At 44.5% G+C, this 22,106-nt stretch overlaps 1 protein-coding gene across 1 annotated transcript in view; it reads left to right on the forward strand.

The window, feature by feature from the left end:
* The window catches only part of SLC23A1 (solute carrier family 23 member 1), a 479,920-nt gene that overhangs the window by 166,440 nt on the left and 291,374 nt on the right, over positions 1 to 22,106 (forward strand). The gene's annotated exons all lie outside the window — the stretch shown is intronic.

Raw genomic sequence — 22,106 nt, forward strand, 5'->3', positions numbered from 1 at the left:
GCCCAATGACAGAATGTCCCAGAGTGTTTTAAAGAACAACTAGAGCGCTAACAGTCTTACTTATGACAAAAGTATGGCACACTAGAAGCCATCTTGATTGGAATGAAGTGGTAAGTCTGAAAACATTTAATTTAAACAGGAACAAAATGAGGGGGTTCATTTTGCCATAGAAAGTATGATTAGTGCTTCAGAAAGAAAAATTAGGGATCATTTTGAGTGACTTCTCAAATCCTCTTCTATTTCATTAAAAACATTCTGACATGCAGACTGAAACATGCACTTTGAATACCAGCAGCAGACTTCCCTGGTGAGCAGTAGCTTTACTACAGTGATCTAATGAGCAACTATAGTGCTAACATTCAGAATTTATGGCAAATGTGTGACACATCTGAATGCCTTCTTGATGGAACCAAAGTAAACAAGCATTGGAAATGCAATAGATCTCGCCCTCGTTTAAGTTAAAGCCGTTCTGTTTGTAATGAGGTGGCTTTTTAGCTTTGCTTTTATTAGTGTTTTTTAAACTTTCATGTAAATAACATGCATCTGTATGCATATATGTATATGTATGCATGCATTTATATTTGTATTTATATAGATATACAGATTATATATGTTTATATATGTATGTATATATATATATATATACACATACACATACATATATATAAATGCATATGCATATATATGCATATATATATGTGTATATGTGTGCGTGTAGAGAGAGGTAGAGAGGTAGAGGTGTAGAGGTAGAGAGGTAGAGGTAGAGAGGTAGCGGTAGAGAGGTAGAGACTAGTAGAGAGAGAAGTAGAGAGAGGTAGAGAGGTAGAGAGTAGAGAATGAGTGATAGAGAGTAGAGAGTGAGTAGTAGAGAGTAGTAGAGAGCAGTAGAGAGAGTAGCAGAGAGTGAGTAGTAGACAGTAGTAGAGTGAATAGTAGAGTGAGTAGTAGAGAGTGAGTAGTAGAGAGTGAGTAGTAGAGAGTAGTAGAGAGTAAGTAGTAGAGTGAGTAGTAGAGAGCAGTAGAGAGTGAGTAGTAAAGAGTGAGTAGTAGAGAGTAGTAGAGAGTGAATAGTAGAGAGTAGTAGAGAGTGAGTAGTAGAGAGTAGTAAAGAGTGAGTAGTAGAGAGTAGTAGAGAGTGAGTAGTAGAGAGAGAGAATAGTAGAGAGTAGTAGAGAGTGAGTAGTAGAGTGAGTAGTAGAGACTAGTAGAGAGAGAGTAGTAGAGAGTGAGTAGTAGAGTAGTAGAGAGTGAGTAGTAGAGTGAGTAGTAGAGAGAGAGTAGTAGAGAGAGAGTAGTAGAGAGTGAGTAGTAGAGAGGAGTAGAGAGTGAGAAGTAGAGAGTGAGTAGTAGAGAGTGAATAGTAAAGAGTGAATAGTAGAGAGAGAGTAGTAGAGAGTGAATAGTAGAGAGTAGTAGATAGTGAGTAGTAGGGAGTGAGTAGTAGAGCGAGAGTAGTAGAGAGTAGTAGAGTAGTAGAGAATGAGTAGTAGAGAGTGAGTATTTGAGAGTAGTGGAGTAGGAGAGAGTAAGTAGTAGAGAGTAGTGGAGAATATTCCAAAGTTTAGCACAGCACCACTTGCACAATAAGTACAATCAAATCATATCACTTAGAGTCCTTATTGAAGTGCTGAATCTTGGTGTATATTCAAATGCTTTTATTTTCCTTAAGTTTATGTACCACAGCCAGCCGAAACGTTTCGTTCTGTACAACAGAACTTCTTCAGGGCGTTCTTATTTCCTTCAAGTTATGTCGGTATCCTGTTGTCATATAACTAGATATTTCTTCCAAATGTTAGACGAGACATAAGTACATTCTTATTCAAAGTGACTAGGTATCAATTTTACCCACACAATTCGGGCAGACTTGAGTAATTTATAGCATCCTCAAAGTCAGTCTTTCAAAAATTCCAAAGTATAGGACATGATACTCCAAATCCAAACGTTTCTCAAGAAAAGTCATTTTCAATCGTTCGGAATATCGGTGTTTGGGCAGATATGACCCAGGGACCCCCAGTATGCAAGGGGAATTAGTCCTCCTTCTGCAAACGCGCCAGTGGCCTGCGTTGCAGAGAGGTGTAAAAAGGGGCATAGCCTCATTACACCTCTGTGCAATGCAGCCCCCTGGCGCATACTGGAGGTTCCAGGTGGGCTAGTTGGCCCCCAGGGACCCCTAGTATGCAAGGAGAATTAGTTCCCCCTCTTCAAACATGCACGGGGGCTGCATTGCAGAGAGGTGTAAAAAAGGGTGTGGCCTCATTACACCTCTCTGCAATGCAGCCCCCTGGCGCATACTGGAGGCTCCTGGTGGGCTAGTTGGCCCCCAGGGACCCCCAGAATGCAAGGGGAATTAGTTCCCCCTCTGCAAACGCAGCAGAGGGCTGTGTTGCAGAGAGGTGTAACAAGGGGCATAGCCTCATTACACCTCTGCAATGCAGCCCCCTGGCGCATACTGGAGGTTCCAGGTGGGCTTGTTGGCCCCCAGGGGCCCCCAGTATGCAAGGGGAATTAGTTCCCCCTCTTCAAACATGCACGGGGGCTGCGTTGCAGAGAGGTGTAAAAAGGGGCGTGGCTTCATTACACCTCTCTGCAATGCAGTCCCCTGGCGCATACTGGAGATTCCTGGTGGGCTTTCAGGTCTTATATAGTTAGAAATTAGCTTTAAAAAAACCTTTGAAATTCACTGAAAAAACCATAGGTTTCAGACCTTATATAGTTAGGAATTAGCATTTAAAAAACCTTGCAAATTCACTGAAAAAACCATAGGTTTCAGGCCTTATATAGTTAGGAATTAGCATTTTAAAAACCTTTAAAAAATTCACTCAAAAAACTATACGTTTTATGGGTGTTATAGTTAGCTGGACATTTCACTCAAACAAAACCATTGGAATTGCTCCTATATAGTTAGTTGTACTAACTATATTTCGCGCTTATATCGTATGCGCTCGGGTGCTTCCGGGTGCACTTACGCCGTGCGTATCACGCGGACGTGGCTACGCGATACTTCACGATGATGTTTTCGTTCGCGGCAATAGCGCAAACGGGACGCTCACCGGTACGGCACCGGGGCGCGCCGCAAGACTGCGCTTTCCGGTGCGCACACCGGTACGCGCACCGGGAGCGCTCTAGGGCAAAAAAAAAAATGAAGAATATACATAAAAAAATAGTATTACATAAATATACAATATAGGATTCATTAAAAAAAATATTATATTTGATAGCAATAGAAATTAGCATTTACAAAACCTATGAAATTCACAGAAAAAACCATAGGTTTCACACCAGTTATAGTTAGGAATTAGCATTTAAAAAAACCTATTAAATTCACTGAAAAAACCATAGGTTTGACACCAGTTATAGTTAGCTGGAAATTTTACTGACATAAAACCATTGAAATTCCCACGTTATAGTTAGTTGGACTCACTATAACTTGCGCGCCTGCAATACACTGCTGATGACGTCACATATTACATCACTCATGACATGGTCAGTGACATCACTCATGACATCACTGATGACACCATCCTTGTGACAGAGTGACAGACCTCCTTTCAGTGTAATGTAACCCTTGAAACACATATTCAAAAATAGAAACAAAATTTTTTTTTCAAAAAAATAGAGATACCCATACCAGTTACAACAACCAATTCAGTAATACCACCATCCATATACACATCCACTCATTCACCAACAGTTCTATATAGTCACTCATACATATATTCACTCATCATATGTAGTGAAACACCTATACATCCTGTTACACACCGACAGTCATCCAAAAGTTACTCACACACATAATCACACATGCAAATAAACTATTGATCATCCATTTATTTGCATATACAGCTATACACACACTACCAGCTTACTTCTAAGGAAACTTACACATACTTACTCTCTTAAACAATCACTTAAAGAAACACATACTTATTTAAACAAGAACTCTTTCAATCTCTCACTCTCACATATACTTACTTATATACATCAATACTCACATATACTAGATTAAAACATATGTAGTTACTGATAAAGACACTAGTGAGACAGTCATTCACTCACTAACACACACATGTACACACTCATCCACCCATACAGTCCTGCACATATGCTGTCTTCAAAAGACCATCAGACCATCAGGCCACTGGGGTGGCCATGCCCACTAAGGCGGGGGTAGAATAAAGTTACCATGTGGATGCCATTAAAATGCTGTTGCCTTTGAAGATGTCCGAGCCTCTGAGGAAGTGTGCAACACGAAACGCGTAAGGCTGGACTAACATGCTGTTGGTGCTCTATTTGCATCCATTTCGCGGCTGCTCCTAATAAAGACCTGAAGCTGAATTTCAACCTTGCTCGTGGGCTCCTCTATTACAGGCAACTTGTTGAGTTGGATGTTAAAGCGGCCTGCCTGAGCCGCGGAGCTAGCCCTGGGGCTGGTTTCAGCCCACCTACGGAGACGCTTAAGACGCCACCGAGTTGGGGAGCAAGGAGCAATTATTGGGAGATAAGTGACAGCCACGATATGAAGGTGCTCTGCCGCACACCCCACTTGGGCAAAACTTTGTATTTTAACTCTTCAAAGACTCGCAACTCACTGGAGAAAAAAACGGCACTACAGAGACCATCAGGCCACTGGGGTGGCCACGCCCACTAAGGCGGGGGTAGAATAAAGTTACCATGTGGATGCCATTAAAATGCTGTTGCCTTTGAAGATGTCCGAGCCTCTGAGGAAGTGTGCAACACGAAACGCGTAAGGCTGGACTAACATGCTGTTGGTGCTGTATTTGCATCTATTTCGCGGCTGCTCCTAATAAAGACCTGAAGCTGAATTTCAACCTTGCTCGTGGGCTCCTCTATTACAGGCAACTTGTTGAGTTGGATGTTAAAGCGGCCTGCCTGAGCCGCGGAGCTAGCCCTGGGGCTGGTTTCAGCCCACCTACGGAGACGCTTAAGACGCCACCGAGTTGGGGAGCAAGGAGCAATTATTGGGAGATAAGTGACAGCCACGATATGAAGGTGCTCTGCCGCACATCCCACTTGGGCAAAACTTTGTATTTTAACTCTTCAAAGACTCGCAACTCACTGGAGAAAAAAACGGCACTACAGAGACCATCAGGCCACTGGGGTGGCCACGCCCACTAAGGCGGGGGTAGAATAAAGTTACCATGTGGATGCCATTAAAATGTTGTTGCCTTTGAAGATGTCCGAGCCTCTGAGGAAGTGTGCAACACGAAACGAGTAAGGCTGGACTAACATGCTGTTGGTGCTGTATTTGCATCCATTTCGCGGCAGCTCCTAATAAAGACCTGAAGCTGAATTTCAACCTTGCTCGTGGGCTCCTCTATTACAGGCAACTTGTTGAGTTGGATATATGTATATATATATATATATATATTCACAGAAAAAACCATAGGTTTGACACCAGTTATAGTTAGCTGGAAATTTTACTGACATAAAACCATTGAAATTCCCACGTTATAGTTAGTTGGACTCACTATAACTTGCGCTCCTGCAATGCACTTCTGATGACGTCACATATTACATCACTCATGACATGGTCAGTGACATCACTCATGACATCACTGATGACACCATCCAGTGAATGTGTGTCTTTCTGAAAAATAAATATGTTTTATATATGTATATGTAAAGGTCGATGGAAGAATAAATGATTAAATAAGTGTCTTAATGGATGTTTTTTTAAAAAAAAATTGATTGGTTAACTGGCTTATTAAGTTTATCTTAGTGAATACATATATTAGCGAGTATTGTTTAAATATTTAAATGTTTGTATCAGTGTTTCACTTTGTGTATAAGTGGCTGCATGGGTTGGTGAGTAGCTACATGTATGTGTATATGGGTTATTAGATGTTTTTTTAGTATCAGTATGAGTGTCTGTATGGTTTGGTGGGGGTGTTACTTAGCACATAGATGCATCAATGACTGACTCACTGTTTGTATGTATTTTGAAGACAGCATATGTGCAGGACTGTATGGGTGGATGAGTGTGTATATGTGTGTGTTAGTGAGTGAATGACTGTCTCACTAGTGTCTTTATCAGTAACTACATATGTTTTAATCTAGTATATGTGAGTATTGATGTATATAAGTAAGTATATGTGAGAGTGAGAGATTGAAAGAGTTCTTGTTTAAATAAGTATGTGTTTCTTTAAGTGATTGTTTAAGAGAGTAAGTATGTATAAGTTTCCTTAGAAGTAAGCTGGTAGTGTGTGTATAGCTGTATATGCAAATAAATGGATGATCAATAGTTTATTTGCATGTGTGATTATGTGTGTGAGTAACTTTTGGATGACTGTCGGTGTGTAACAGGATGTATAGGTGTTTCACTACATATGATGAGTGAATATATGTCTGAGTGACTATATAGAACTGTTGGTGAATGAGTGGATGTGTATATGGATGGTGGTATTACTGAATTGGTTGTTGTAACTGGTATGGGTATCTCTATTTTTTTGAAAATGTTTGTTTCTATTTTTGAATATGTGTTTCAAGGGTTACATTACACTGAAAGGAGGTCTGTCACTCTGTCACAAGGATGGTGTCATCAGTGATGTCATGAGTGATGTCACTGACCATGTCATGAGTGATGTAATATGTGACGTCATCAGCAGTGTATTGCAGGCGCGCAAGTTATAGTGAGTCCAACTAACTATAACGCGGGAATTTCAATGGTTTTATGTCAGTAAAATTTCCAGCTAACTATAACTGGTGTCAAACCTATGGTTTTTTCAGTGAATTTAATAGGTTTTTTTAAATGCTAATTCCTAACTATAACTGGTGTGAAACCTATGGTTTTTTCTGTAAATTTCATAGGTTTTGTAAATGCTAATTTCTATTGCTATCAAATATAATATTTTTTTTAATGAATCCTATATTGTATATTTATGTAATACTATTTTTTTAATGTATATTCTTCATTTTTTTTTTTTTTCTGCCCTAGAGCGCTCCCGGTGCGCGTACCAGTGTGCGCACCGGAAAGCACAGTCTTGCGGCGCGCCCCGGTGCGCGTACCGGTGAGCGGCCCGTTTGCACTATTGCCGCGAACGAAAACATCATCGTGAAGTATCGCGTAGCCGCGTCCGCGTGATACGCACGGCGTAAGTGCACCCGGAAGCACCCGAGCGCATACGATATAAGCGCGAAATATAGTTAGTACAACTAACTATATAGGAGCAATTCCAATGGTTTTGTTTGAGTGAAATGTCCAGCTAACTATAACACCCATAAAACGTATAGTTTTTTGAGTGAATTTTTTAAAGGTTTTTAAAATGCTAATTCCTAACTATATAAGGCCTGAAACCTATGGTTTTTTCAGTGAATTTCAAAGGTTTTTCAAATGCTAATTCCGAACTATATAAGGCCTGAAACCTATGGTTCTTTCAGTGAATTTGCAAGGTTTTTTAAATGCTAATTCCTAACTATATAAGGTCTGAAACCTATGGTTTTTTCAGTGAATTTCAAAGGTTTTTTTAAAGCTAATTTCTAACTATATAAGACCTGAAAGCCCACCAGGAATCTCCAGTATGCGCCAGGGGACTGCATTGCAGAGAGGTGTAATGAAGCCAAGCCCCTTTTTACACCTCTCTGCAACGCAGCCCCCGTGCATGTTTGAAGAGGGGGAACTAATTCCCCTTGCATACTGGGGGCCCCTGGGGGCCAACAAGCCCACCTGGAACCTCCAGTATGCGCCAGGGGGCTGCATTGCAGAGGTGTAATGAGGCTATGCCCCTTGTTACACCTCTCTGCAACACAGCCCTCTGCTGCGTTTGCAGAGGGGGAACTAATTCCCCTTGCATTCTGGGGGTCCCTGGGGGCCAACTAGCCCACCAGGAGCCTCCAGTATGCGCCAGGGGGCTGCATTGCAGAGAGGTGTAATGAGGCCACACCCTTTTTTACACCTCTCTGCAATGCAGCCCCCGTGCATGTTTGAAGAGGGGGAACTAATTCTCCTTGCATACTAGGGGTCCCTGGGGGCCAACTAGCCCACCTGGAACCTCCAGTATGCGCCAGGGGGCTGCATTGCACAGAGGTGTAATGAGGCTATGCCCCTTTTTACACCTCTCTGCAACGCAGGCCACTGGCGCGTTTGCAGAAGGGGGTCTAATTCCCCTTGCATACTCGGGGTCCCTGGGTCATATCTGCCCAAACACCGATATTCCGAACGATTAAAAATGACTTTTCTTGAGAAACGTTTGGATTTGGAGTATCATGTCCTATACTTTGGAATTTTTGAAAGACTGTCTTTGAGGATGCTATAAATTACTCAAGTCTGCCCAAATTGTGTGGGTAAAATTGATACCTAGTCACTTTGAATAAGAATGTACTTATGTCTCGTCTAACATTTGGAAGAAATATCTAGTTATATGACAACAGGATACCGACATAACTTGAAGGAAATAAGAACGCCCTGAAGAAGTTCTGTTGTACAGAACGAAACGTTTCGGCTGGCTGTGGTACATAAACTTAAGGAAAATAAAAGCATTTGAATATACACCAAGATTCAGCGCTTCAATAAGGACTCTAAGTGATATGATTTGATTGGACTTATTGTGCAAGTGGTGCTGTCCCAAACTTTGGAATATTCTCCACTACTCTCTACTACTTACTCTCTCCTACTCCACTACTCTCAAATACTCACTCTCTACTACTCATTCTCTACTACTCTACTACTCTCTACTACTCTCGCTCTACTACTCACTCCCTACTACTCACTATCTACTACTCTCTACTACTCACTCTCTACTACTCTCTCTCTACTATTCACTCTTTACTACTCACTCTCTACCTCTCTCTACTACTCACTCTCTACTTCTCACTCTCTACTCCTCTCTACTCCTCACTCTCTACTACTCTCTCTACTACTCTCTCTCTACTACTCACTCTACTACTCACTCTCTACTACTCTACTACTCACTCTCTACTACTCTCTCTCTACTAGTCTCTACTACTCACTCTACTACTCACTCTCTACTACTCTCTACTATTCTCTCTCTCTGCTACTCACTCTCTACTACTCTCTACTACTCACTCTCTACTACTCACTCTCTACTACTCTCTACTACTCACTATTTACTACTCTCTACTACTCACTCTCTACTACTCTCTACTACTCACTCTCTACTACTCCCTACTACTCACTCTTTACTACTCTCTACTACTCACTCTCTACTGCTCTCTACTACTCACTCTACTACTTACTCTCTACTACTCTCTACTACTCACTCTCTACTACTCACTCTCTACTACTCACTCTACTATTTACTCTACTACTGTCTACTACTCACTCTCTGCTACTCTCTCTGCTGCTCTCTACTACTCTCTACTACTCACTCTCTACTCTCTATTACTCACTCTCTACTCTCTACCTCTCTCTACTTCTCTCTCTACTAGTCTCTACCTCTCTACCGCTACCTCTCTACCTCTACCTCTCTACCTCTACACCTCTACCTCTCTACCTCTCTCTACACGCACACATATACACATATATATATGCATATATATGCATATGCATTTATATATAATAATGCCGAAATGCATTCGCCCTATTGTTGGTGTCGGTGGCATTAAAGACCCCTTCAAAGAATCCTCTGTGTGGTTTCCGCTTCTTGCTGCTTTGGGGAAGACTGTTGTTCATAATTCAGCGCGTTTGCCAGTTACGCGCTTTGGAAACCCCTGCACCCTCGAGGGTCCCGGTCTAAGCTGGCTTCTGCCTTGCAGTTTGTTACGTTTCCCAGGATTCTGGGTTGACCGAATCCCACCCACGGGCGCTTCAAGATAACCGGCAGTGTTGGAGACATTGTGCCCCACATCGGGAGGAACCGGAGTTCCAGTTCTACCCCTGCTAAATGGACTGCTGTGCTTATGGGTTGGTGCAGTATGGGGAGCTGAGGAGGGAGTCGCCACACAGAAGCCAGGTGGAAGTGGCCCGCATAATGTCATCACCCCCATGGTCTTGCCGAATCAACGCAAAGGACTCTGGAACCTGTAGTACAGTCGCACTGGGCGACCTACAGAGAATACAGGCAGCGAATCACTTCCTATGCTGTCGATCTGGGGGGCGGAGCTAACTCTCACCTGACTTTAAAGGAACAGGTATTCCAACCACTTTGTTTGCCTGCTCCATTCCAACACCTCATGGCGCTGAAGAAGGCTGGATAATGCCGAAATGCATTCGCCCTATTGTTGGTGTCGGTGGCATTAAAGACCCCTTCAAAGAATCCTCTGTGTGGTTTCCGCTTCTTGCTGCTTTGGGGAAGACTGTTGTTCATAATTCAGCGCGTTTGCCAGTTACGCGCTTTGGAAACCCCTGCACCCTCGAGGGTCCCGGTCTAAGCTGGCTTCTGCCTTGCAGTTTGTTACGTTTCCCAGGATTCTGGGTTGACCGAATCCCACCCACGGGCGCTTCAAGATAACCGGCAGTGTTGGAGACATTGTGCCCCACATCGGGAGGAACCGGAGTTCCAGTTCTACCCCTGCTAAATGGACTGCTGTGCTTATGGGTTGGTGCAGTATGGGGAGCTGAGGAGGGAGTCGCCACACAGAAGCCAGGTGGAAGTGGCCCGCATAATGTCATCACCCCCATGGTCTTGCCGAATCAACGCAAAGGACTCTGGAACCTGTAGTACAGTCGCACTGGGCGACCTACAGAGAATACAGGCAGCGAATCACTTCCTATGCTGTCGATCTGGGGGGCGGAGCTAACTCTCACCTGACTTTAAAGGAACAGGTATTCCAACCACTTTGTTTGCCTGCTCCATTCCAACACCTCATGGCGCTGAAGAAGGCTGGATAATGCCGAAATGCATTCGCCCTATTGTTGGTGTCGGTGGCATTAAAGACCCCTTCAAAGAATCCTCTGTGTGGTTTCCGCTTCTTGCTGCTTTGGGGAAGACTGTTGTTCATAATTCAGCGCGTTTGCCAGTTACGCGCTTTGGAAACCCCTGCACCCTCGAGGGTCCCGGTCTAAGCTGGCTTCTGCCTTGCAGTTTGTTACGTTTCCCAGGATTCTGGGTTGACCGAATCCCACCCACGGGCGCTTCAAGATAACCGGCAGTGTTGGAGACATTGTGCCCCACATCGGGAGGAACCGGAGTTCCAGTTCTACCCCTGCTAAATGGACTGCTGTGCTTATGGGTTGGTGCAGTATGGGGAGCTGAGGAGGGAGTCGCCACACAGAAGCCAGGTGGAAGTGGCCCGCATAATGTCATCACCCCCATGGTCTTGCCGAATCAACGCAAAGGACTCTGGAACCTGTAGTACAGTCGCACTGGGCGACCTACAGAGAATACAGGCAGCGAATCACTTCCTATGCTGTCGATCTGGGGGGCGGAGCTAACTCTCACCTGACTTTAAAGGAACAGGTATTCCAACCACTTTGTTTGCCTGCTCCATTCCAACACCTCATGGCGCTGAAGAAGGCTGGATAATGCCGAAATGCATTCGCCCTATTGTTGGTGTCGGTGGCATTAAAGACCCCTTCAAAGAATCCTCTGTGTGGTTTCCGCTTCTTGCTGCTTTGGGGAAGACTGTTGTTCATAATTCAGCGCGTTTGCCAGTTACGCGCTTTGGAAACCCCTGCACCCTCGAGGGTCCCGGTCTAAGCTGGCTTCTGCCTTGCAGTTTGTTACGTTTCCCAGGATTCTGGGTTGACCGAATCCCACCCACGGGCGCTTCAAGATAACCGGCAGTGTTGGAGACATTGTGCCCCACATCGGGAGGAACCGGAGTTCCAGTTCTACCCCTGCTAAATGGACTGCTGTGCTTATGGGTTGGTGCAGTATGGGGAGCTGAGGAGGGAGTCGCCACACAGAAGCCAGGTGGAAGTGGCCCGCATAATGTCATCACCCCCATGGTCTTGCCGAATCAACGCAAAGGACTCTGGAACCTGTAGTACAGTCGCACTGGGCGACCTACAGAGAATACAGGCAGCGAATCACTTCCTATGCTGTCGATCTGGGGGGCGGAGCTAACTCTCACCTGACTTTAAAGGAACAGGTATTCCAACCACTTTGTTTGCCTGCTCCATTCCAACACCTCATGGCGCTGAAGAAGGCTGGATAATGCCGAAATGCATTCGCCCTATTGTTGGTGTCGGTGGCATTAAAGACCCCTTCAAAGAATCCTCTGTGTGGTTTCCGCTTCTTGCTGCTTTGGGGAAGACTGTTGTTCATGCATTTATATATATGTATGTGTATGTGTGTATATATATATATATACATACATATATAAACATATATAATCTGTATATCTATATAAATACAAATATAAATTCATGCATACATATACATATATGCATACAGATGCATGGTATTTACATGAAAGTTTAAAAAACACTAATAAAAGCAAAGCTAAAAAGCCACCTCATTACAAACAGAATGGCTTTAACTTAAACGAGGGCGAGATCTATTGCATTTTCAATGCTTGTTTACTTTGGTTCCATCAAGAAGGCATTCAGATGTGTCACACATTTGCCATAAATTCTGAATGTTAGCACTCTAGTTGCTCATTAGATCACTATAGTAAAGCTACTGCTCACCAGGGAAGTCTGCTGCTGGTATTCAAAGTGCATGTTTCAGTCTGCATGTCAGAATTTTTTTAATGAAATAGAAGAGGATTTGAGAAGTCACTCAAAATGATCCCACATTTTTTTTTCTGAAGCACTAATCATACTTTCTATGGCAAAATGAACCCCCTCATTTTGTTCCTTTTTAAATTAAATGTTTTCAGACATACCACTTCATTCCAATCAAGATGGCTTCTGGTGTGCCATACTTTTGTCATAAGTAAGACTGTTAGCGCTTTAGTTGTTCTTTAAAACACTCTGGGACATTCTGTCATTGGGCTACACTTGGGCTACATCTGGGTGATATTTGGGCTACATTTAGGCTTTTTTGTCTCTGGTGGCCATCTTGGGAGACTGCATGTCAGAATTTTTTAATGAAATTGAAGAGGATTTGAGAAGTCACTCAAAATGTGCCCTAATTTTTCTTTCTGTAGCCCTAATCATACTTTCTATGACAAAATATACCCCCTCATTTTGTTCCTTTTTAAATTAAATGTTTTAAGAGTTACCACTTTATTCCAATCAAGATGACTTCAGGTGTGCCATACCTTTGTAATAAGTAGGACTGTTAGCGCTCTAGTTGTTCTTTAGAACACTCTGGGGCATTCTGTCATTGGGCTATACTTGGGCTACATCTGGGTGATATTTGGGCTACATTTGGGCTCTTTTGTCTCTGGATGCCATTAAAATACTGTTGCCTTTGAAGATGTCTGAGCCTCTGAGGAAGTGTGCAACACGAAACGCGTAAGGCTGGACTAACATGCTGTTGGTGCTGTATTTGCATCCATTTCGCGGCTGCTCCTAATAAAGACCTGAAGCTGAATTTCAACCTTGCTCGTGGGTTCCTCTATTACAGGCAACTTGTTGAGTTGGATATATATATATATATATATATATATCTATATATATATATATATATATATATATATATATATATATATATATAGTATATGCTACCTATATGAGGGGGTACACCCTTAGAAAAGAATAACTTGTTGAAAACCAATCATTTTCACAGGAGAAGTGAAGGGGTACCACCAGTCAGTTGACAGCCAAGTCGATGTAAGAATAATTACTGTGAGAAGTTGGCCTGGTATATGGTGTTCACTATTCTAGTGAGCACCTTGCACCAGTCCAAACAACCCTTATGGTGATGGTTGTAAAGTCAACCTTATAGACCAGCTATCCTAGGGGTAGCATGGACAAAGCAGTCTTAGGCTAAACTCAAGAGGGCATATGAAGCCAGCTGTTTTACCATATGTAACCACTTTAATTCCAAATGAAAGGACACCACACAGGATATATATCAAATATATATGTTATTTATTACTAGACAACCCCTCTTAACTCTTTATGAGGTCAGAGGCACAAGCACAATACAAGATATTTAATCAGAACACAATAAGTTGCACAAAATACAGTAGGGCCCTAGGGGCACGCTAAACCATATACTAAAATAGTGGTATAAGGACCACTACATGAAAAGTGAATAGGCCTAGGGCCTAGGGAATCGGTAGGGCTACGCTGAGCTACCAAGAGTTAGGAAGCAGGAGACCCACGGGAGGCGTGTGCAGTGTCTAATCACGCACGCAAGTTACCATAGAGAATGAATGGGAACGTAAAAGTTACAAACTAGTTCTTTTAGGGTACTTCTGACAGGACTCGGTGAAAGTTACTTGAAACCTAGACAGTTGGATAGTTGATACCCACAGGAGCACCGAAGTACTCGTGTTACCTCACCCACAGGAAGCGGGTGCATAGGTGTCAAAGTGTGTCGGGTTTCGTCGTCGAATCCTATGGAGCCTGAAGAAAAGATGCTGCAGGCAGCCAGGAGAGAAGTGTCCTGGTGGATCCAAGGGTGGATCGAAGATGAAGAGGACCTGAAAGCAGAGGGGACAGAGTCTGGGTCACTAGTCAGTGACCAGGAAGGAATTAGGAAGGAACCAGGCAATGTCGCGAAGCAAACAGTTGCTGATGGGAAGCTTGTCTCTGCAGCCACGTGGACCAGGAGGCGTCGACGACAACCAAGAGTCAGGCACGGACTGTCCCACAAAGGCTCTCGCTGTCGGCGGTGTCGGCTTCAGGATTGGAGTCAACAAGCCTTGGCAAAGGCAACCCACGCAGGATACAAAGTAGGCTTCTTACTCAGACAAGCAAAGTCTGAGGGGCTGCTTCTTTTGAGGGAAGCAAGGGCCAGTCGGGAGCAACCAGACCAGTGGTGTAAATTCAAAGGATCACTAGCCAATGGACAAGTGACCGGGCAGACACGTCAAGCAGGAAAATGCAAAAGGGCCCCACGCAGAACTCGTGGAGGGTGCAGGGCTGATCTTTTCTGCAGATGCTGCTCGGGGCTGGGGCTTCTCAATCCCAAATGCACAGCTTCGAGGAGGCCTTGGGGGCTGCACAGTTAGCAGGTCGCAGACTTTTCAAGATGGCCGGTCGCATGTCTCTCGTCGCCTCCACGGGTCTCAGCTTTGCAGGGACTGTGGACCAGGCTGTTGGATGTCTGGGAATCCAGTTCTTGTCAGGCTCTGTGCTCTATGCTCAGGCTCCGGCAGGAGGCAGCGACAAAGCAAGCCATTGATCGCTGGATGGTGCCTGCTTGTGCAGGGTGGTCACTCCTTAACCACAAGGGTGATTCTTCAGTCGTCTTCTTCAAGTAGATCATCGAAGGTCCAGAGTTTCATTTCAGAGTTGCAGTCAGGATTAATCTAAAGTCTTGAGACTCAGCTCCTACCTATATACCAAACTTAGGGGCTGGATTACCTGCTAGGTCCCTCCTATGGGTGGGACCAGGGAATGGGGTGGTTACACCCCTTTCCCTTTGTCCAGTTTCGCGCCAGAGCTGGGCTGGAGTGCCCCAGCACCGGTTTGAACTAGACTATGTATGGGACACCTTGTGTGCCCCAGGCAGTGTCTCATTCCTTTCAGCCCTCCCTGTCCCAATACACAAAATCCTGTCTGGGGTGGTGCTAGCACCTCCCAAGGCATGAAACCTATTGTCCAAGCCTCCCAGCAGCAGGAGGTCAGACTTGTGTCTGTGGCAGCAGCCTCCATTTTGTGATACTGAGGCTCTGGTTAACTTTAACTGGGAAGAGTAGGAACAACATGTCTTCTCCCTCTAGAAGGGTGGAATGCTACCCCCGTCGCCAGAACTGGTGAGGGGGTAGTATTCCAAATCGTATGACAACCTACTCGACATGTTTTGATAAAGCCAAACCAGAGTTAGCATTTAACCGCGAGGTTCAGAGTATATGGTATGGCAATATCCTAGAACAGCTATAAGGACATGGTTCCGAAAGCTGCAGACAGGCTCAGCTCATGCTAGAGCACCATCTCACATAAAATCAAGCACTCTGCCTTCCAGGATTGTTAAGGCCTGCCAAAGGAGTGACTTATAGGTGTATATGTGTCTAGATATAAGGTTAGATATAGGTATACTATATCTAAGCAAGGGGTGATTACACAACCTTGCTCCAGCTGAGTGATCAGCCAGTTGTGTCAACGAGAATGGCCAGCCAGGGGTGGCATAATACATGCTGCAGCCCCTGGTAGGCCTTGGATGCAGCTATGTCCTGGGTACCTATAGTACACTGTACAGGGACTCATAAGGTGACCCAGTATCCAATTGGTAATGCACCTAAAGTGCATTGTACTGAATTTAGAGAGAGAGCAGCTGGGCTGTGGGTCTGATTAGCAGGCCCACAGCCACATTAGGGTGAAAACCAGTGAAGCAAAAAGCAAAAAGTGGGGTGACCATAGGAAAGCAGGCCCTACTCTCCTACAATGACAGTTTAAGAACAACTGACGATTGCCTTTTAAACAAATACTTTGTCTTGGCAGTAAGTTATGTTTTCTTGACCCAATACAAAATGGTGGCTAGATCTTAGTCCGTTCTCCATTGCTTTTTTTTTGTGGGTGCGATCTCGCACTTAAAATAATCACTGCCGCTGTCATGCTTTATAAACATTGGAGGCTTCTCCCAAATAAAAAACAGGCTTGCTTTGTTTAAAAATTATCGAGGATACCTGTCACTAATAAACCTCCAGTCCAGTTTCAAGATTTAGGCTGAATACCTTTGTTTATCGGCCAGAAAAATAAATATTTCCTCAGTTGAAACTTAAACAACTTTGGTTTATTTAATCTGGAAACTACTCATGTAGAAACAATGTATATTCTTTTTGATTAGTATTTTTTTTTCGTTCAGCTTTTTTTGATGATTTGTCTTCAGTATGTTATCAGTTTGCCCTTCGAGTACTCATCTCTCTAAGGGGGAATCTTCTTTCGTTTCTTCCACTTCCTTTATTATAGCAGGATTAGTATTTCTTCAATTATTATTTCCAGATGATGGTGGAATATGAACCCAGAGTTTTAATTCCTGGGTCTACATTTTCAAGATTCTCTTTATTTGACCCTAGGGGACATGGTGACCTCTGTTACAGGGAGCATGTGTCTGTAAGGGTCTGTGGAAAGTGCTGGCCACAGAGGTTTGCATCTCATAACTAGTAGAGCAGGGCCCTCCAAGGTAGCTCCTTGCTAAATCCACGCCAGGCCTTTAGATTAACCACTATGTGAATCACATTTAGTTTCAATGGATGTAAACTTATCTTATGTGATCCATCATGAAAATCTGCCATCGCTCTGGTCTTCTTGGGCCTACTTTGAAGTTTTGCTGTAAACTATTTTCTCATCTTGTTCTGATGACAGATCTCCCTGGTTGATTATTTGTCTCTGTGCTTTCCTTCTATAAACTGACTTTGTTTTGCTTCATTATCTCATGATCACATGCTCTTTTTCGCTCGCTTTTTATGGTATTGTTTCTGCTGTTACTTTTCTATGCCCTGTCAGTCATGTGGTATTACACTGTCTCATATTAACACAGAAGCTCAGGGTATGAATGGGTACCCTACTTGCTGGTGATGTATTAACAAAGACAGTGATCAAGGGTCAAAAAATACTGAGTTGGCCTGCGGTCCAGTGATTTGTGCCTGTGCAGTTGTTTAAGATTGTAGAGGGCTATTTGCATTGCGCATGTCTCTTATAAGGTATGAGGATTTAAATGTCCTAAAGAGACAACGCTTCTGGCATCTGTGACAAGTAAGCAGAGCATAGGTGGATGTGTCTTGCATACTCAATGAGGGTCCAATGTACGAAACCAAGGGCTAAATTATGCACATGTGCAAAGTCACAGACATTAATTGTGTGTGTTCAAAATGCGATGCATGGGCACAAATTGATTTTCACACATGCATATTTCACTGGAGCTCGGGCCATGCCAGTGAGTGTTGCTGGCACATATTTCAGTGCATCCCTCAATCTAATGGAGATGTACTGGAATCTGTGGCTAGCACATATCTTGTTCAGCTCCAGCGCTCATGACCTACTGCAGGTCTTTATCTTCTGATCATAAAGAGGCTGAAATACAAATCTGAAAATTGACACGTACTGTCTCCTTAATGCAATTCAATGCTACTGTGAGAGTTGGCCCTTGCTCGGAGTTGCCCCTGGGCAGAAAGAAATGTGCCTTTCTCGCTGCTGCTGATGCATAAAATAAGGCAGCAGGTAGGTCTTGGCTGCCTACATTAAAGCTGTGACTTGTCTCTGATCGCAAACATCTTGCACCTCCCTCAGCTCACATGATTCGCCCGCAGCTTAGCTCCGTCAGGCTGGTGGCAAGTAGTGTGTTGGGTTGATTAGGGGGTGTTTGGTGTATGATGAAAGTGGATGAAAGGTAGATTGGAGGACATGAAAGGGGGCCAGTAGGATCTTAAATACAGTGATTGTGACACATGAAAAAATATTAGAACAATTTAAAACTGAATCGCTGGAGCCAAGGTAAAGGTACTTTGCTGTGCACAGGACATTAAAGCTGAGACCTTCATGATGCCCTCTGAAGATTGGCGCCCTGGGCGTGGGCCCAGCTCACACATACATTGGCTCCTCCCTGGGTGATGTGGGTATGGGGCTAAAAGTCAACTGAAACAGCAGGCCCATGACACCCCACCTGCTTGGCTCACCAATGTGAAAGAGCACGGGGACACAGAGGCAAAGGAAGGGGGGGGGGGAGTTAATCAGTGCCCAAATACTGCATACTGTGAAAGTCCAAAAATTCTTTGAAAACTAGAAGAAATCTTATGGGAGCAACTTGGAAATGTATACTCGTGGCCTTTATGAATTGGGTTTCATGAATTATTATAGTAAATTTCAATGGATAAACACCTGATAGATTAACTTTTTTAGGAAAACAGCTATGCTTCCCTAGTGGTAGTAGCACCACCTAGCCCAGTAATATGGCAAAAGAACACTATGCATAGAGTGTAAAAGTGGTAGCTGGGTTTTCTGGGGCAGTACTTTAAATTTCTTGTCAAAATCCTGGAAATAGGAGCCATCTTACTGACCGAACAGCTCCTAAAGTTTTTGCTAGGCTATTTATAATGCGCACAGCTACTCCCAGGAGTGTCCCGACGCAGACATAGCGTCGTCCGCAGGGAGAGGAATTAGACCTGCACAAAGAACCTGGAAGCATATTAGCAAGAACCTCGTTAAAATTATGGCCGTTTTAGCGGCAGGAATGGCGATAATGGGCTTGCTAATATGCATTATGGAAATCCAATAGAAGCCCAGGTTAGATGTGCAGGACATCTAACCTGGGCTTCTATTGGAATTCTATAACGCATGTTAGCAAGCCCATTATCGCCGTTTTAGCGGCAGTTTCCTGCCGCTAAAACAGCGATAATTTTAATGAGGTTCTTGCTAATATGCCCCCAGGTTTTCAGTTTTTTCTTAAACAACACTGGATTACTTATGGAGCGTAGCTCCAATGGGAGCCGATTCCATGCTGAATCGGCCAGGAATGTTAATGATCTACCCACAAAACAGCCACATCTTCAACAAATGGCAGTGTTGTACTCAACATCTTGCACGCGTGCGGCGCTCTTCCAGATGGAAGAATCAAACACTGAGCAAGCCTGCCGAAGCAGAAAGCCATGAGGGGCGTTCGCAGTTGCTCCAACAGCTTCAACAGTAGGGCGATCATGGAGGCGCAGTTAAAGACTACTGATTGTTGATGAGTATGCCGCAGGCCTGAGCCAGCCCGCAAATTCTTCTTAACCATGTTGTAGGCTGTTGCTGTGAGAAAGTGGCTCTACATATACTGGACCAAAGTAAGGTACAGTGTGTATAGAGTCCACAATCCCCAGAGGTATAACAGAGGTTAAAGCCAGGTGTGACCTTACTCTCTAACGTGGTAGCTTGGTCGAGCAGTAAGGCAGTACCAGAGGACAGTGTAAAGCATTTGTTGTACACGCTCAGTCAGCAAAAGGTTTCACACACTCAAGGACTGAACTCCAGGCCAATTGTTTTTATATCAAAAGATATAGTTATTTTATTTTTAGAACCAACAGGTATCAAAATATACCTTTCTCATTATGAGTGATCTCAGCTGAATACTTTGCAGAAAGTCAATAAACTTTGTAAACACAATAGGTATAGGGGTTGCAGTAGGCAACACAATTCTAAACACAATTTAACATTGAGTTCAATGGGTTTTCCTACATAAATGCAGTTGATTACTTTATAGATTACTTTTGTAATCCCAGGACTGGATCCTAGATTCAGTCTTGGGGTCTAAGCTGAAAACAGTTTAGTAAAAACGTTTTGGTTATTGCAATGAACTTTAAGGAATACAAAGTTTTTTTTAAGTTGACACTTAGAAACTTTTCAATAAAAAACTGGCAATGTTATCCTATGGCAGGAAAGTCAAGTCACAGGTAGAGTAGGTTCTCGTTACTTTTGTAATCCAGTACTGGGCTCCTAGGTCCAGCACTGGGAACTCAACACAAGACAGGTAAGCAATTATGTTTCAGTGGTTGGCACGATTTGTAAGGAATATTTGTAATTTTCAAAAGTAGACAGAAGAATTTTCAGAGAAAAGCAGTCAATGGTTTCCTATGGGAGAAAATTCAGTTATGGGTAAGTACGGTAAAAATTACTGTTGCAGGTCAGTACTGGGCTGAAAGGTACAGTACTGGCTCCTCTCCTGATTCCAGGTGAGTATTTCAATATACGTTACTCGGATAATTTTATAGGAATATTTCAGAGTTTCAAAACTTCACACTTAAAAGATTTTTTGAGTCAAACCAGTCAATGTTATCCTATGGCAGGAAAGTGAGTTATCGGTTTCCAGGTGAGTACTCGGCTGGTGAAGCTAAGATTCTGGGCATAGACTCAGGGGTCCCCCAGGGTCAGGTAGGTACAGTTGGTACACCCTCAGCGGCATAGGGGCAGCTGGGTGCCGAGGTAGTTAGGCCCAATGTTATCCAATGAGAGGCAGGGGGCCGTCGGTTGGTGGCTGCTGGCTAGCAGGCCACGTGGCTGTGGGAGCTGGGCTCCTGGTCACTATCTCAGGGCAAATGGAGAAGTGGGTGAGGACACAGGGTGCATGGCCAGAGGCACTTGGGCGGCTGGGTGCAGGGTGCTTTTGAGCCTTCGGACGCTCAATGTTATTCAATGGGAAAGGTAAAAAGGGAACAAAGGATGCAGGCTCAGGGACGGTGATTCTTCAGGTGCGACCACCACTTCGGGAGGTAAGTTGGGATCTTGGAGCAGAGGTAGGTACCCCAAAGGAAGGCACAGGAAGTCGCAGGGCGCCGGGTGCAGGGGTGTCTTTGGGCGTCAGGGAATCTTACCCTCGGCAGGTCGCGGTTGGGGGGTCCCTGGTTCTGAGGCTGCAGGCGTCATCTGGTTCATCGAGGAGGTCTTGGGGTACTGGACTTTGGGTCCCAGTTGCCAGGGGGTCGTCTTTGTGTTCTTGGATCACTCGGGCACGGGCTCGGCGGGTGCAGAGTGGGTTGGTCTGGAGCTTCCTGGCTGGCACCAGGGGTATGGTTGTTGAGCAGAGCCTCTGCTTATGGGAGTCCCAGGCTTTAAGAGGGTCAAGGCAGGCAGGCCTCCGGGTGTCCCAAGGTTGCTGTCCACAGGAGATGCTGGGCTTAGGCAGGAAAGGGTTTCAGGATTAACAGGCCGGTAGGGCTGAGGCCAAGTCAGTTGGTGTTGTCCTGTTGTTAGCAGCTGCACGGCGGGTCTTCTTCCTGATCTTCTTTCTTCTTTTCTTATCGGGATCTGAGGAAGGAAGGTTCAGAGAGCCCCTAAATACTGAATTTAGGGGCGTTACAGGTAGGGCAAGGGCGGGACCAATAGGTCCCTGTCGTGGGGTGGGTAAACCTCCTCGCCTGCTCCTCTCCTGTGGGAGGGGGGCAGGAGCCTAGCTGTGATTGGGCAGGACTCTCCATCTTCAAAAAGGCCGGAGCTCGGCTTCACCTCGTCTCCCCCACCTGAGGGGTGGGGTTGGCACAGGCTGGCACATTCCCCTTTCTGATGTAGGTTTTCCCGCCAGAGTGAGGTCAGGACTGGTGGGGCCAGTTGCTGGGTACAGCAAATGGTCACGGAGGGAGCAGGCCTTTGAAGCTTTCCCCTGCCCATCCTGGGGGAGGAGACCTAGCACCTCGCCCAAGATGTGCATTGTTGCAGG

The sequence above is a fragment of the Lissotriton vulgaris genome, chromosome 7, assembly GCF_964263255.1.
Source record: "Lissotriton vulgaris chromosome 7, aLisVul1.2, whole genome shotgun sequence".
Taxonomy (NCBI): Eukaryota; Metazoa; Chordata; class Amphibia; order Caudata; family Salamandridae; genus Lissotriton; species Lissotriton vulgaris.